This window comes from Lynx canadensis, chromosome F2 (assembly GCF_007474595.2).
Source record: "Lynx canadensis isolate LIC74 chromosome F2, mLynCan4.pri.v2, whole genome shotgun sequence".
Classification (NCBI taxonomy): Eukaryota; Metazoa; Chordata; class Mammalia; order Carnivora; family Felidae; genus Lynx; species Lynx canadensis.
In genome coordinates, this window is record NC_044320.2 from 66,264,820 (window position 1) to 66,282,519 (window position 17,700).

The 17,700-nt window shown below is 38.9% G+C and overlaps 2 long non-coding RNA genes and 1 other non-coding gene across 6 annotated transcripts; 1 reads left to right on the forward strand and 2 right to left on the reverse strand.

Moving 5' to 3' along the window:
- Positions 1–660: 660 nt before the first annotated feature.
- On the reverse strand, positions 661–17,666 carry LOC115506185. Of its 3 annotated transcripts, none has more exons than XR_003966271.1 (4): positions 17,640–17,666; positions 7,228–7,283; positions 4,158–4,376; positions 661–1,201 (listed from the first exon to the last, which is right to left on the reverse strand). It is a non-coding gene; the product is annotated as an uncharacterized LOC115506185 (long non-coding RNA). The 3 variants fall into 3 exon arrangements; XR_003966270.1 differs by lacking the exon at positions 17,640–17,666 and adding an exon at positions 8,095–8,196; XR_003966269.1 differs by lacking the exon at positions 17,640–17,666 and having other exon boundaries at positions 7,228–7,523.
- LOC115506626 lies at positions 1,172–1,277 on the forward strand. Its single transcript, XR_003966464.1, has one exon. It is a non-coding gene; the product is annotated as a U6 spliceosomal RNA (small nuclear RNA).
- On the reverse strand, positions 8,237–16,315 carry LOC115506184. Of its 2 annotated transcripts, none has more exons than XR_004343166.1 (3): positions 15,547–16,315; positions 10,090–10,166; positions 8,237–8,344 (listed from the first exon to the last, which is right to left on the reverse strand). It is a non-coding gene; the product is annotated as an uncharacterized LOC115506184 (long non-coding RNA). The 2 variants fall into 2 exon arrangements; XR_004343167.1 differs by having other exon boundaries at positions 8,237–8,416.
- Positions 17,667–17,700: the final 34 nt, after the last annotated feature.

Genomic DNA, 17,700 nt, shown 5'->3' on the forward strand with positions numbered 1-17,700 from the left:
GCTAAAAGAGAAGCTATGGAAAGGATTGAATTAGATTCTGATTGAGCTCACTGAGTGAAGAAATACCCTAATCTAAAGAACAAGGGAGGCTTATTCCAAGGCATTGAGGCACATTAAAGAAGGGAATATGACTCAACTTTTTCACAGAATCTTCTTAAGGAGACCAATAATGGGGCACCTGGGTGGCTCAGTTGGTTGAGCATCGGGCTCTTGATTTCGGCTCGGGTCATGATCCCAGGGTCCTGAGTATGGAACCTGCTTAAGATTTTCCCTCTCCTTCTGTTCCTCTTCCACTTGTACTCACTCTCTCAAATAAAAATAAATAAAAGTCATCTTTTCTTAAAAAAAAAAAAAAAAAGGAGACCAATAATTAAAGCAACTCTAAACACATCAACCCATCTGGGTTTGCTGATACATAAGCACTTTTCGGTGAATCATCATTGATAGATATGCTTATCTGCCATATATCTGTACATGATCATTAGAAGCCAGATTATTTTAATTTTTAAATAGAAAACAGCTTAATAACATGAATCTAATTACACATATATATATGCAAAAGCCTGACATATAAAATCTGTTGAGTAAGAAGAAATGGCATGACTTTGAAAATATTTATTCAAAATAGTACAATATCAAAAATAAAAACTACACTTAAAATTTGCTGATACATATATTAAGCAGAAAGCTCTGGTTTGAGAAACAGAAATAGTTGCAGGACACACTGAGGGATGAACTGATGTAGGAGAAATGCAAGTTGTACAATAGATATCATCTTCGCAGAGCTCTGCAGCCATGGTATAGGTATGGAGGAGACAGCCGCATTAAACCTGGGTTAGGAAGGTTGAAGAGAAGGACAATGGAGGAGGGGAAGAGAGCCCAAGTGGGGGCCAAGCCATTTACACTTATTAAGGAAAGGAGGAGGCAACAGACAGAGGATGAGACCAAGAGCAAGGGGGACTTGAACAGGCATAGAGTGAGGTTAACAAAAACTTACTACACGTTTACACTATTAATAATAGTTTACATTTGAGGTGCCTGGATGACTCAGTCAGTTTAGCATCCAACTTCAGCTCAGGTCATGATCTCGTGGTCCATGGGTTCTAGCTCCAAGTTAGGCTCTATGCTGACAGCTCGGAGCCTGGAGCCTGCTTCGGATTCTGCGACTCCTGTGCTCGCTTGGGTAGCACGTGTACTAAAACTGGAACAGTACAGAGAAGATTAGCCCGCCCCTGTGCAAGGGTGACGTGCAAATTCGGATCCTGTGACTCCCTCTCTCTCTTCCCCTCCCCTGCTCGTGGCCTCTCTCTCTCTCTCTCTCTCAAAAATAAATAAACATTAAAAAATAAAAAAAAAGTTTAAATTTTAAAGTACACCATAATTTTTTGGGGTACCTAGGTAGCTCAGTTGGTTAAGCATCCGACTTCAGCTCAGGTCATGATCTCATGGTTCGTGGGTTCAAGCCCCGCATTGGGCTCTGTGCTGAAAGCTCAGAGCCTGGACCCTGCTTCGGGTTCTGTGTCTCTCTTTCTCTCTGCTCCTCCCCTGCTGGTGTGCCCTCTCTCTCTCAAAAATAAATTTAAAAAAATTTTTTTAAAATTTAAGTACACTGTAATTTTCAAAGCACTTTTTAAAAGACTATTTTTTAAAGCAGTTTTAGGTTCATAACAACATTGGGTGGAAAGTGTAGAGGTCTTATATAACCCGTCCCCACACATGCACAACCTGCCCCACCAGAGTGGTACATTCATTATCATGGATGAACCTACATTGACACATCATTATCATCAGTCTATGGTTTACATTAGGGTTCACTCTTATTGCATATTCTGTGGACTTGGACAAATGTATAATAACGTTTTCACCATAACAGTACTCTACAAAACAGTTTCATTGCCCTGAAATCCTTTGAGCTCTGCCTATTCATCCCTCCCTTCCTCCCAACCCCTGGAAACCACTGATCTTTTTACTATCTCCATAGTTTTGCCTTTTTCAGATTGTCATATGGCTGGAATCATATGGCTTCTTTTACTTAGTGACATGCATTAAAGTCCCCTCCCCCCAATCTTTTCATGGTTTAATAGCTCATTTGTTTTTAGAATTAAATAATTTTCTATTGAGGGGTGCCTGGGTGGCTCAGTTGGTTGAGCGTCCGACTCTTGATTTTGGCTCAGGTCATGATCCCAGAGTCATTGGATCAAGTCCCACATCGGGCTCTGTGCTGAGCATGGAGCCTGCTTAAGTTTCTCTCTCTTTCCCTCTCTCTCTCTCTCCCCCTGCCCCTCTCCCCTGCTGACACACTCTCTTTATCTAAAATAAAAATTAATTAATTTTTATTGTCTGTATGTACTACAGTTTGTCCATTCACCAACTGAAAAACATCCTGGCTGCATCGAAGTTTGGGCAGTTATGAACAAAGCTGTTATAAATTCCATGTTCAGATTTGTGTGTATGAACAATACATTTTAACCTTCATAGTCTGAATATAGAACAAGTGTTCTAAGTCAAATCCTAACCAGTCAAATATAACTGGTAGAGTTTATCCTTTGAATATCCTTTGAAACAACAGACAATATGTTACTATGTTAGGAATGAAAAATTCTAAATTGATTTCAACTCATGTTTTGAGGAATGAACTCTCTGTTTTGTCATTTCCCCCCATCTTGTCTCTGCTTCACCCCTTCCCAACCTGGAACACAGTTAGCATGATACAGTGGATCAATGGATGGTGTAGCCAGGACTTTTGTGTTTGTTTCTGTTTGACTATTTGAGGCTCTGACGCTTATGAGCAATGTGACTTGCAGCAAGTTACTCAACATCTTTGGGCCTCTTCTGCCTCATCTGTAAAGCAGCGGTTTTTAATAGAGCCTACCTCATGAATGAAATGAGTTTATGTCTATAAACTCTGAGAATAATTACCTGGCACATAAGTGTTTGTCAAATAAAATGAAATATATGTACGTGGATCTCTTGTATGAATGATGGTCTCCCAGGCTTGTATACAATTCTGAATTGTGCTGTTGAGTCAAACTGTCAGGTCTGCAATTTGTTTTTATCCTACTTACAAGCCAACAAGTTAACCTTTACTGTTTTACAGATGCTGAAAGAAGACATGGAATATCTGAGGAAGAGGGGGAAAAAACTTTTATAAAAGTTTATTTATTTATTTTGAGAGAGAAAGGAGAGAGAGAGAAAGAGAGAGAGAGCAGGGTCGGGCAGAGAAAGAGAAAGAGAGAGAGAATCCCCAGGCAGGGCTTGAACTCATGAACTGTAAGATCATGACCTGAGCTGAAACCAAGAGTTGACGTTCAACAGACTGAGCCACCTAGACAAAAAAATTTTTTTACCCACAGCACAGCATAAACAGCATGAATTGTTTACATTAACTCCTCTTGCCTCAAGTCCCACAGGTGTGATACTAAAAGCCCCAGATAGATGCCACATGTGCAGTGGGTTTGTGTTCATTGGGGGTAACAGTGAGCTTGGGGAGCCCATTGCTTTTCTAGCAAGCAACAAGCTAAGCCAGCTTCTCTTTCCCAGAGGGAGAGGTTACTTCATTCCTCAAGACTGCTTGATGTAGGCGATCCTGGCTGGCTCAGTCAGTAGGGCCTGCTACTCTTGATCTCAGGGTTGTAAGTTCAAGCCCCAAGTTGGGAGTAGACATAAGTTTTTTAAAAAGGGCAAGAAACCTGGGTAGCTCAGTTGGTTAAATGTCCAACTCTTGGTTTCAGCTCCGGTCATGATCTCACAGTTGTGAGATCAAACCCCACATCAGGCACCGGGCTGGGTGTGGAGACTTCTTGGGGTTCTTTTTCTCCCTCTCTCTCTCTCTCTCTGCCCTTCCCCTGTTCTCTTTCTCAAAATAAATAAATAAACTTAAAAAAAAAAGGACTGGGGTGCCGATTTCATCTCAGGTCATGATCTCCTGGTTCATGAGTTCGAGCCCCAAATTGGGCTCTGTGCTGACAGCTCGGAGCCTGGAGCCTGCTTTGGATTCTGTGTCTCCCTCTCTCCTCCCCTCCCCTCTCTGAAAAATAAGTAAACATTTAAAAAAATTAAAAAGAAAAAGATTGCTTGCTGTAAACACCACCATGAGAAATGGCTTGCGTAAAGTGATATGGTAGAAGGCCTCTACAATGGCCCATAATGATTCTTACCTTCTGGTATTCACTCCTTGGTGTAATCACCTCCAGTTGACTGTGGGCTAGAGCTACTGACTCACTTCTAACTAATTTAATACAGCACAAATGACAGGATATTGCTTCTGACATGAGGTTATAAAAAGACCGAAGCTTCTGTCTTGGGCACCTTCTCATGTTCTCTCTCCACTCACTGCAAGGGTAGACAGCATGTTGTGAGCTGCCTTATGGAGAGACCTGCATGGCAAGGAAAGGATGTCTTTGGCCACAGTAAGAACCTGAGGCCTACCAACAACTCTGTTGAATGAGCTTGGAAGAAGAATCTCCCTTATTCAAGACTGGGGATGACTGCACCCTGGCCAACACCTTGACCTGGAACCAGGGGCACCTAGCTAAGCTATGCCCAGATTCCTAATCAAAAGAAACTGTCAAAAAAAAAAAAAAAAAAGTTTGTTTTTTAAGCCTCTACATTTTGGAGTAATCAGTTATGTAGTAATAGATATGTAATATAAGCTGTATAAGCTGTTAGGGCCTTACATTCTTGGCATACTGTCTAAGACATGAAGGAGTATGAGACACCCACAGATAACCATTCCCAAACAACAGGGTAAAGCTACAAACCAGAAGCAGACAATGCCATCTTTCTAGAAGAGGGCTGACATGTTAAGTGTCCAGTGTGTAGGGAGAGGCAGACACTGAAACTGGAAAGTAGAATTTGGAAGGAAGCCCTTAGCTGGAACTAGCCTTACTAATCTCAGAGCCAGTTTTTGAAGAATTTTGCTTGCTTGAGGACATAGTGCAGGATAGAAAAAAAGTTTTCTGCTTTGTGCATGCAGTGGGAAGCAAGGTATTTCAGTGTCAAATACTGAAATGCCTACTCTGCATTCAGTGAACCAAATTATCTAGTTGTATATTACTCTCTGTACTCATTTGCCTTCTGTTCATCTGAGCCCCTTGTAAACTTTGTTTACATATTTTCCTGGTCTTATCTGTGCTTAAGGGAATTAGCAAAGGCTTGAGCCACAGTATTAAAGGGGTAACAGTGCCCCCTGGAGGCCAGAGTGGCAATGCCCAGAGACCACCAGAGGTAGACGCTAGGATAGGCAAGGGTAATGACAAAGTTCTTTATAAACGTTAAGAAAATATTTGATTAAATTAAAAATCTCTTTGATTCAAAGCTTGTAAGAAGTTAGTATAAAACATTTATAACTAGATGTGGTGATGGATGTTAACTAGATTAGCGTGGTGATCATTTCACAGTACGTACAAATATTGAATCATTATGTTGTAAACGTGAAACTAATATAATGTTATAAAAACCCATTCATTCAAAATTTTAAAAAGAAATAAATTGGTATGGAAGATTTCTTTACGTTTATAAAGGATTTTGTTTTCAAAGAGAGTTAACTTTATACTCTACATAATAGGGGGCCAGCAGTACTGTTATTAAGAACATGGACTTCGGCATAGACAGGACTTCCTTTTGTTAACTGTGTGTCCTTGGCCAAGCTGATAAATCTGAGCCTATTTTTTTTTCTTTTTTAAGTTTATTTATTTATTTTGAGAGAGAGAGAGTGGGGAGGGGCAGAGAAAGGGAGACAGAATCCCAAGCAGGCTTCATGCTGTCAACACAGAGCCTGATACAGGATTCAAACCCACGAATCTCGAGATCATGACCTGAGCTGAGATCAAGAGTTGGATGCTTACTCACTTAACCCACTGAGCCACCCAGGATCTCCTGGGCCTATTTCTTCATTTGTAAAACAAAGATAATATCTCACTGGATTATAGTGATAATTAAATGAGTTCATGTATGTAATATCCTTAGCACTTGGTAAGCACTTAGTTTTTGAAAGCTGCTATCACTACCATTACTACTACTACTTCTACTAAGACTACCATTGTATGAATAAGATAAGAGTGTTAAGTACTACTTAATATACTATTCCCCATGCTGGTAATGGAATTTTCAGATAAGGAGAATTTACAGAAGGGGTGCCTGGGTGGACCCTGCATTGGGCTCTGTGCTGACAGCACAGCACAGAGCCTGCTTGGGATTCTCGCTCTCCCTCTCTGCCGCTCCCCATGCTCATGCTCACTCTCTCTCAAAATAAGTAAATAAACTTAAAAAAATTTATTAAAAAAAAGGAATTTACAGAAGACATAAATTAGAATAGAGGAAAGGAAGAATCAATGGGCACTAAAACCTAAGAATATATGTAAACATATGGGGAAAAAATACAATCTTTTTTTATAATCTCTATCCAATTTCTATCCAATTTAGAGGGCGTTGTTACAAATATCTAATTAACATCACCAATCTATTGGATAAGTGGTCAAAGGAGATGAAAAAGAGGTTTAACAAGTATGTTATCTAGCAACCTACTTCTTGGTTAAGAAATGCAAAGTAAAACAACTTTCAGCTTTTATATACCTTTTAAAGTCTCAAATATAAATGAAATATAAAAAGTATGGGTATTAGATGGGGCGCCTGGGTGGCTCAGTTGGTAAGCATCTGACTCCTGGTTTTGGCTCAGGTCATGATCTCATGGTTTGTGAGTTTGAGCCTTGAGTCGGGCTCAGAGCTACTGGTGTGGAGCCGGTTTGGGATTCTCTCTGCCCCTCCCCTGCTCTCCCTCCCTCTCTCTCTCAAAATAAATAAATAAACTTTAAAAAATGCTTTTAAAAAAAGTATGGGGTATTTGAGAAGGCATTGACCATGGAACACAACACATCTGACTTCGCCTCCTACCAGGTGTGAGTGCAGATGTTAATCTCTCTGTACCTCAGTTTCCTTATCCGTCCATATGAGACAGCAATAGCATATTATAGATTCATTGTGAGTATTAGATGAAAAGATATGGGAAGCCCAGAGCATAATATGGCTCTTACCAATAGTCTCATCATCCTCGTCATTATCTTCATCATTATTATTTCATTTGCTGATATTATTATAGGCAGAATTGGAAAGGAGTCTAGCCCTTCAGGAGATTACTCAGAGCAATGTGTAATAAGAGCCATAAAGTTCCATATACTCTTTAAATCTGTTTTTCCATTTGTGGGAAGAAATTTAAAGAGAAAAAATTACCTGTTTAGAGATGTTTATAGCAAGGCTAATTATGATCCTCAAAGCTTGGGAACAACCTAATGCCCAGAAATGGGGGAGAGTTAAGTAAACAAAGTACAATAATACAAGATACTAAGTACAAAAGGAATATACAAAAATCATAATTTTACTATGTATTAAGAACCATTTCAAAAATATAATGGAAAAATGACACATAATAATCACAACTCTAAAATACCTACAAATTGGGGCGCCTGGGTGGTTCAGTCAGTTAAGCGTCCAACTTCAACTCAGGTCATGATCTCACAGTTCGTGAGCTCCAGTCCCGTGTCGGGCTCTATGCTGACAGCTCAGAGCCTGGATCCTGCTTTGGATTCTGTGTCTCCCTCTCAAGATCTCTACCCCTTCCCCACTCATGCTCTGTCTTTCTCTCATTCTCTCTCTCAAAAACGAATAACATTGAAAAAAAAATACCTAGAAATAAAATTGATAAAAAATATTCAAAACCCATTAAAATTATGTTTTACTGAAGGACATATCATTTTTTTTGAAAATGGAGAGTCATATATGGTTAAGAAACCTCAGTATTTCTTAAAAGTCAATTCTCTCCATATTGATCTATAAATTAAATGTAATTTTTATCAAAATCCCAATGGAATTTTTTTAATTTAAAAATTGATTCTCTAGTTTCTCTGGAAGAGTAAATGTTTGAAAATAGCTAAGAAGGTTTTGAAAAACAACTGTAACAAAATAAAAATTGGCTTATAAGACACTAAAAGAACTATAAAACTATATAGTAAACAGGGTAGTATGGTACTGATCAGAAAAAAGACAACTAGATCAATGGAATGGAACAGAGTCCAGAAAGTAATCCAGGTTCATACTTACAGGATTTCACATGTGCTCAAGGTGGCATTTCTTTACTTCTCTTTTTTTTTCTTTTTCTTTCTTTCTTTCTTTCTTTCTTTCTTTCTTTCTTTCTTTTTCTTTTCTTTTCTTTTGATATCTTATTGTTAAGTAATCTCTACATGCAACATGGGGTTTGAACTCACAACCCCCAAGATCAAGAGTCGCATGCTCAACTGCCTGAGCCAGCCAGGTACTCCTCAGGGTGGCATTTCAAATCAGTGGGGGAAGACTAGATAATTCAACATAAACAGCAGAAGGATAATTGGCTTAATTACCCATAAACCATGGGTGATTTAAACATCTAAATGTAAAAAAACAAAACAATAAAACTATTTGTAAAAAATATATATAGAAAAATGTCTTTACAAACTTTGGGTAAGAAAGAACTTCCTTAGTCTGACACAAAAACCTGGAAGCCATGATGGATTGATGAGACTGTATGATGATTAAACACTTGTAAAGAGTGATGCCTTTCCTTATGGTCATCCTTCTCTCCTTGGAATCCCCAGGGGAGCAATAGCATGGGGTGAGAGATAGGAGTTGGGAGGCAAGTGGAGGGAGTCCAGAAAGGCCACCCAGGAGTCTTTTACTATGCTTTGCTTTGATCCTGAGCATTGCTCCCTGCTCAGATAAGCACAGTATTTCTAATTTGAAATGAATTTAAATGAAATGAAAACTCTCTTGTATCTTCTGCCAAACACCAACATAACTTTCAAATAGCAAAACAGCAAAAGAGACTATAAAGTTATGAGTGACGCACAGAAAACATTCACAACCTGGGCAACAAGGGGTTATTATTCACCAAATATCAAGTGTTCTTTTAAAATAAGAAAAAGAAAATAAAAAATAGAACTGACCAAGAAAGTGAATAGGCAATTCAGTGAGAAAGGAATACATGCTGTCAATAAATAAGCATGCGTTCAACCTCACTGCTAATTAGAGAAATGCAAATAAAGCAAGATGGTTTTTTTACCTAGCAGCAGCAGCATATAGAGGGATGGATAGGTGGTGTGAACAGTCAGCAGAAAGGAGGGTTCAAAATAATTATGAAACATATCATCATGCTAATTCTAAAATATGTCATTGGCAAAATATTCTTCCCTATGGAGACAGGCCACTCACACTGTCTGTGTGTCAGCAGGCCCATATCAGAACAGCAAAAATGTAGAAGAGTGATAGCATCCCATGTTAGTATATGCCCACACACTGTTGGTAGAAGCATACAGCTGTTTTGGATGGCAAATTGGAAAGACTTAATCAATATTTTATTTTATTTATTTTTTTTTAAATATATGAAATTTATTGTCAAATTGGTTTCCATACAACACCCAGTGCTCATCCCAAAAGATGCCTTCTTCAATACCCATCACCCACCCTCCCCTTCCTCCCACCCCCCATCAGCCCTCAGTTTGTTCTCAGTTTTTAAGAGTCTCTTATGCTTTGGCTCTCTCCCACTCTAACCTCTCTTTTTTTTTTTTCCTTCCCCTCCCCCATGGGTTCCTGTTAAGTTTCTCAGGATCAATATTTTAAATGTGTATTTCCTTTGACCCAATAATTCCACTTTTTGAATCTAGAGTACTGAAATATCCCTAATATGTCTAAAGATATAAGTACAAAAAATTCACATAAACTTTGTAAAGGGGACAATTTGGGACACAACCTAAGTACTAATCACTAGGGGGGTGGTAAATAAATTATGGTACATAGCAGAATTTTCCGGAATGGTTGGCAGACTGGACTAGATAACTCCTCAGATCTCTTACAATTTTCCAATTTTATGACCTTTAGGTTTTTGAGGACAGTTCCAAAAGAGGGGCTTCAAAAATAATTAAACCAATGACATCATTAACAGAATAACCATGCACTCCCCTAAGATAATCATTTAGAAAAGGAAATTAGTATTTTAAAATGTCTGACTGTGATATAATTGTATAGTTAGAGGAGTTGTAAAGATAGTACAGAGTTCCCACATACCTTTATCCAGTTTTTCCTAATGTCAACATTTTACATAACAATGGTATTGTTGTCAATAATGTTCATGCACTCACAACCTGTTGAATCAACAAAGCCAAAAGAACTAGTGATCTAATTCTATTTACTGCAAGTAATAAGACTCTGCTCCATTGGCAACAGAGGCTAATTATAGCAAAGAAACCAAAGTCGTCCTTCTCAGAGAGACTGACATTGAGGTGAAGAAAACATGTAGTTTGGTCACTGCTGCTTCTGTGCATCCTCAGAGTGGAACCAAACTTGGCTTTTATTAATGCTACCTCCAGTTCAACTATTTTTAATTTTCTAATTTCTGAAGTGAAAAAGGCTGAAGTTAGCAAACTGAAGCATTATCTTAATTGCTTTTAAAAACATCTGAGAAACTGCTATTTTCAGATTCTGTTAATTTAATAACAGTAGGCAAATCACAGTAAGCAGGTCAAGAACCTGAGAAGACTGAATGATAAAATTAAAACCTTAAGCACAAGCACTCTTATTTAACAGCTTGCATTATGCGTGCCAAGTGTGGTGAGTGTTGATGGTTCACCAACTGTTTTGTATGCCAGACACTTCAAAGAACATTCCAGAGAGATGGTCTGACTTACTGGAAGTTTGAAGGCTCAAACCCCATATTTTATCCTGCTTTATAAAAATGGTTTTTATTATGAAATATTAGGCATTTTACAGGATTAACTAATCCAGTTTCTACAACAGGTCAATAATAGAAATTTTAAAAAAGGAAAAAAAGAAAAAAAAAAAAAGAACAAAGCAGTGCCGTGGATGAAGAGACTTAAAAGATTTAACAACCAAATGCATTGTGCAGATCTTATTTAGATTCTGATTTGAACAAACCAACTATAAACAGACATTTTTGAGACATCAGAGAAATTTTGTAATGGAATTGGCATTAGATGTTAGCAATAAATTGTTAATTTTGTGAATATGGCTTTGTGGTATGTAAGAAAATGTTCATATTTTGGAGGTGGTTCCTTAATATATGAAGGGACAAAATTATATATTTAGAATCTGTTTTTAAATAGTTCAGCAAAGGGGGGAACCTGGGTGTCTCAGATGGTTAAATGTCCAACTCTTGATTTCAGCTCAGGTCATGATCTCACGGCTCATGAGTTTGAGCCCCATGTGCGGCTCTGTGCTGACAGCACAGAGCCTGCCTGGGATTCTCTCTCTCCCTCTTTCTCTCTGCCCCTCCACCCCTGCTTGCACACACTCTCATTTTTCTCTCAAAATAAACAAATAAACAAACAAATAAACTTAAAAAAAAAAGTTCAGCAAAGGAAGAAAAAAAGTAACAGATGAAGTAAATGTCAGCAAACTTAACAATCATTAAGTAATTCCCAAGGTAATGGGATGGGAATTAATTGTATCTATCTATCTATCTATTTATTTATTTATTTATTTATTTATTTATTTATTTATTTATTTATTTTGAGAGAGAGCGCATGCACAAGTGGGGTAGGGGTAGAGAGAAAGGGAGAGAGAGAGAATTCCAAGCAGGCTCCACACTGTCAGTGCAGAGTCCAGTGCGGGACTCAAACTCACAAATTGTGAGATCATGACCTGAGCAGAAATCAAGAGCCAGATGCTTAATAGACGGAGCCACCCAGGCACCCCTGTACTTTTTTTTAAATGAAAGTTTAAAATTTTCAAATCAAAAGTTCTCACAAGATACCCACAAAATTTAAATTGGGGGTGGAGTTAGTTATAACTCTAGACCTTCCAGACCTGTGAAAAGTCTATGATGGTCATCACAAACTGCACAAATGATCTTTTACAGATGAAGTTAAAATCTGTTTCATTTGCCGTTGTGGTTTTAGCAAACTCTCTGACAAGAATGAAACACCCTTTGAGCTCACCAAAAACCCCCATTTGCTAAAGTTGCTGTGAATGGGATCCCTGCTTCCTCTCTTGATCTCCTGTAGTCATTTCTACCTTCTGGCTAGAGTTACATTTAAAATCATAAATCTAGTCACCTCATTCTCTGCTTAAAACCCTTCAATGGATTCCAGTTTCTGGAATAAAATCAAAAGCTCTAACGTGGCTCATACAGCCTTATGTGAGCTAGCCTGTGTCTCTCCTAAGACCTCTGGGCTACTCACTGATCCCTCCTCACTGGCTTCTTTCAGCTCTTCACTACCAAGTTCTGTTCTGCCCCACGACCTTCCCAGACCCGGTCACCCCTCTTGGAACATCCTCCCCCAACACATCTTCACAGGACACACCCCCTCCATTTTCTCTCTTCTAGAAACAGTTCTTTTCTCTTTTAGCATTTTTCACAATTTATTTGGTTTTATTTATTTCATGTCTGTTTTCCCACTCTTCATGTGTATTCTGTTTATCATAATACAGCCAACAATATTCAACTTTTAGTGAATCAGTTAAGAAACATTTCTTCCCAAGCTTCTAGTCCCAGAACTACAGGAATATGGAAATTTAGTTTTGAAATATTAGCGAGAGGGAATTTGGTGAATATTATCCAAAAAAATTGGCTTAAACTTCAGAGGAATTATGGTTCAGGGACTGGGGGAGGGGGTGGGGGTAGGATGGGAATGGTGGTGGGCATTAGAGGGGAGAAATATCAGAGTGTAGCAAGTATCAGAGTGTAGCAAATGATGATCAGGCTGCAGAGCAGCCTTACAAAAGGGAAATGTCAAGGTCACTGTGATTTTTGATGGGTTTGGATTCATAAACTTCCATTTCCCTGTGATGCTTTTTCTGTTCAGTCAGGGCCCTGATTTCCATCCCAGTTCTCTGCGATGAAACACTAACAAGGGTGGGATTAGAGGTGGGATGCAGACAACAGACCAGGGTCTCACTCCTATGCCAGGGAGCGAAAGTTGGTGGAATACACACAAACATGTACAGATCCACAATCACAAGATTTTAGCAAATTTCTTTAAAAATTGAGAGCTCAAGGGGGTACCTGGGTGGCTCAGTTAAGCATCTTGATTTTGATTTTGACTCTTGATTTCGGCTGAGGTCATGACCTCATGATTTATGAGTTCCAGCCCCATATCAGGCTCTGTGCTGACATTGAGGAGCCTGCTTGGGATTCTCTCTCTCTCCCTCTCTCTCTGCCCCTTCCCCACTCATGCTCACTCTCTCTCTCAAAATAAATAAGTAAAAAAAATTTTTTTAAATAAAAATTGAGAGTTCAAGCATCCAAAATTTGAATAAGACAGTTAACAAATCTGAGCCAGTGGACTTCTATGTGACTGTACAGCATATGATTATTTAAAAAATGTTAACACTATTTAGTGCTGATAATGTGCCAGGCACTATTGCAAGGGGTTTACAGCTATTGGCTCATTTAAAAAGTACATATTCTTTCTCAGGTTCTATGGAAAAGTTGTAAAAGTGATCATGTACTGATCACAAAGCAAGCCTCAACAAATAATGAAAATTCAATATCTTTACATCTAATCATATGTAGTAAAAGCACAGAAACATGTAAGACAGCAGCTTCCCTGACAAGGGTAAGGAGAGGCAGAGAAGGAGAGAAGGGGATGGGAGAAGCAGGGAAATATTAGCTCTAATGTTTTATTTGAGACGAAGAAAGGAAAGAAGGAAGGAGGGAAAGAAGAAATGATTGAAGGAAGAGGAAGGGAAATTTCTCTTAAGTGGTCCAAAAATAATCTGCATATGTAATACAGAGAGACAAGGATACGCAAGTGTGGCAAAATATTGACATTTGGTAAACGATGAAAGGTGTGTGGGAACACTTTGTAGTATTTTTTCTATTTTTCTAAAAGTCTGAAATTAAGTTATAATTTCAACGATTTTATAACAATTATAGTAATGTCAATTTATGGGTAAAGGAGTATCACATTATCTTTTTTTTAAGTTTATTTATTTATTTTGAGAGTGAGAGAGAGCGAGAGAGCAAGTGGGGAGGGGCAGAGAGAGAAAGAGAATCCTAAGCAGGCTCTGCACTGTCAGCACAGAGCCCTACTTGGGGCTCAAGCCCACGAAACCATGAGATCATGACCTGAGCCAAAACCAAGAGTTGGACATTTAACTGACTGAGCCACCCAGGCATCCCCATGGAAAGACATTTTGATTAAATGTGATAGATGTTAGAAAATATTAGGCAGAGGAATGAAGTGGTAAATTGTACTTTTATAGAATCACTCCACTTTGGTTATTCTATGGAGAATAGAAACTAGTGGGGTGCCTGGGTGGCTCAGTTGCTTGGGCGTCTGACTTCGGCTCAGGTCATGATCTCATGGTTCATAGGTTCGGGCCCCGCATCAGGATCTCTGCTACCAGCACAGAGCCTGCTTGGGATCCTGTCACTCTCTCTCTCTCTCTCTCAAAATAAATAAATAAACTTGAAAAAAAATAGAAAATAGACAACTAAGTAAAAGCAGGAAAACCAATTAGGAGGCTATTGCAGTATTCCAGATAACAAATAATAATAATGGTAATGTGGTGAGAGCATCTGGGATTTTTTTGTTTTTGTTTTTTTTTTAGAGACAAAGTGACTGGGGAGGGACAGAGAGAGGGAGAGACAGAATCCCAAGCAGACTGTGCACTGTCAGCGCAGAGCCTGACTCAGGGCTTGAACTCACGAACCGTGAGTGACCTGAGCTGAAATCAAGAGTTGGAGGCGTAACCGACTGAGCCACCCAGGTGCCCCACATTATCTTTTTTACCTTTTAAGTATTTAATAATTAAAAGAGAAAAAGAAAACAATTAAAATCAAGCATAGCAAATTGTCTATAAGAGGAACCCCTGATGTCAGAAGAGACAAGTCTGTCGTTCCCCCACAGAACACTGCCTTTGAGTGACCTGAAATAGGGAGTTGTCAGGGGGCTCTGCGAGCAGAAGGGGCAGAGGGCTTGGTCCCCACTCTCCTCTGCAGCTGCTGGCCCTATGCAGGGAACAACCTGCCTGACTCTTCAGCCCTGGCTCCACATCCTGTTTATCTACATTTGGCAGTTTTTCTCTATGACAGGATAAATAGATTAATAAACATTAAGACACACCTAAAATTGTTGACCCATCATTCAATTTCTGTGCATGTATGCCAATGATGTTGTTACTATTTATAGGATGCTCACTGTAAACAAAGCACGGCCCTGGATATAGTAGAAAAGTATAAAAATAAATACAAGATGTAGCCAAATGCTCACTCCAAACCCACAACGTGACAGAGAAATGAAAGGCATGGGTGCCTACATGTGCCAGAGGTTATACCTTCATTTTTGCTGCCTCACTTAATTTCCATACCAATTCCGTGAAATAAATTTTATTATTCCTATTTTATGCATAAGAAAGTTGAGAGAAGTCATTAAATAGCCCAAATTACACAAGCACTAAGTAACAAAGTTTAGGCCTGTCCGATTCCAAAGTCCATGCTCTTTCCACATCACCATGTTTATAAAAGTCACAGAAACATACATACTGTAAAATTTCACTTACTCAACAGTCTTGGGGATGAGTCATGCTGGACGGATGAGTAAGTAAAAGGCCATTCTCTAGGCAACACTGTTCAAAGCCTTCTAAGGTTAGAGCAGAGAACACTGTAGAAGCCTCTGGGGAAGAGGATTTTCTTCCTTGCATTTCTTTTCTGTCTTGGGCTTCTGGCATTTGAAGCCCAGGACACCTGGTGTCTGACATGTAGCTCCTGCAGAAGATGCCCGAAAATTCTTTTTTCCTTTTGGCTCTCTCAAAGTACAAACGAGACAGACTGGCAATTCAGAAATAATTTCAGTACGTACAACAGGAGAACAAAACAAGAAATATTTACAGAAAATACAACTAGTGTAAAAACAGCTGAATTTCCAAAGCACAGTTTTCTGATACAGATTGGGTTGGGCACCCACTCAGTCCTGAAAATTACAACACTGTCCCTTGGTCCCGAAGGGTGGTGTGGCTCTACAGGTCTGTTTCTCATCTCCTTTCTCAGCGTTTTGCTATCTCCTGGTCAGGCACCTTTCAGTATTTATCTTGTCCTTAGTCCTAGAAATGGGTCTAATAACTCATTCTATTCCTTCCATATATAACCACCCTGAATTTTAAGTTCCTCACCTTTATAATAAAAGGGAATACAAATAAGTATCTGAGATCATATGGAGAGATCATGTAGGTATGTGGTACATAATGAACACTCCTAAGTAATTTTTCTTCTCTTCCCCATCTCTGCACATGTGCATCATCATCATCATCCTGACAATAATAGCTGATGGTTGAGCATTTACTATGTCACAGGCACTGTTCTAAGCATTTTTCATGTCAATTAGTTTAATCCTCACCACAATCTTATGAGGTAGCTACAATGACCACTTCATTTTAATGAAAACACTTTCATTTAAAAGCTGGGACTCAGTCTAACCAGTTGAGTTCCAGAACTAGGACTTCTAACTACCGCACTACACCACATACACAAGGGACTCCTGTGTTGAAAGTTAACCATATGGGCCTTCAGATCCCTCCCCTCACTTTGCCTACAAGTTGACACCAGAGCAAGAAGAAATAGAATACAGGGAACATAAAAAAGAGCCTACAAGTGTATCCACTCATATATAGTGATATAATTTATGAATAAAGGTGCAGCAACTTTATAATCATGGGTACTGTTTGAATTCTTAGACCAGGCATTTAAGGCTTCCAAAATCAACTTAAAAAACATGTGTAAAGGTAGATTCATTTGGGGAAAAACATTACCAAGCATAAGTAACTTTGGAAAGGAAGGAATTTCATGTAGGAGGAAGTGGTGGTTTTTTTTTTTTTTAAGTTTTTATTTATTTTGAGAGAGACAGAGAAAGAGTGAGTGGAGGGGCAGAAAAGGAGAGAGAATCCCAAGCAGGCTCTGCCCTGTCAGCGCAGAGCCCAACACAGGGATTGAATTCACAAACCATGAGATCATGACCCTACCCGAAATCAAGAGTCAGGCGTCCAACCGACTGAGTCATCCAGGCACCCCAGGCAGAAGTTTTCTGCTTGTTGTTTATTTCAATGTCAGTTAAACTACATTAAAACAATTGCTTATCAGTAAATAGTGAATATTTTCCCATATCATTAGGATAGTGATTAAGAACAAGGGTTAAGAGCAGACATGGGTTGAATTCCAACAATACTACTTCACTAGCTGTTTGAACTGTTTTCTCTTCTATGAATGGGAGTGATACCTATCACCTAGGGATATTGTGAGACTTAAGACAATACAATTAAGGTGACTGGTACAGTGCCAGATTTGTAACAAGTACTCAATAAGGTAGTTTTCTTTTTATAACATCACTATAATGGCTAATGAGTATTCCATCTTATGGCTGTGCTAGGGTCCATTTAACCAGTCCCACACTGTTAAAAATCTGGAACATCTTCAATACTATTAATAAACAACAGCAAAATTTTCCCATACATTTCTGGTTATTTCTTTAGGGTTAAATCTTACAAGTGATTTAGTCAATCAAAGAATATCCACATTGTAAACTTGTGACACACATTATCATATTATCAACCAGTATATAGTTTTACCAAGTTATTCAGAAGTAATTTTAGTTCAGGGGCACCTGGGTGGCTCAGTCGGTTGAGCGTCCGACTTCAGCTCAGGTCACGATCTCTCGGTCCGTG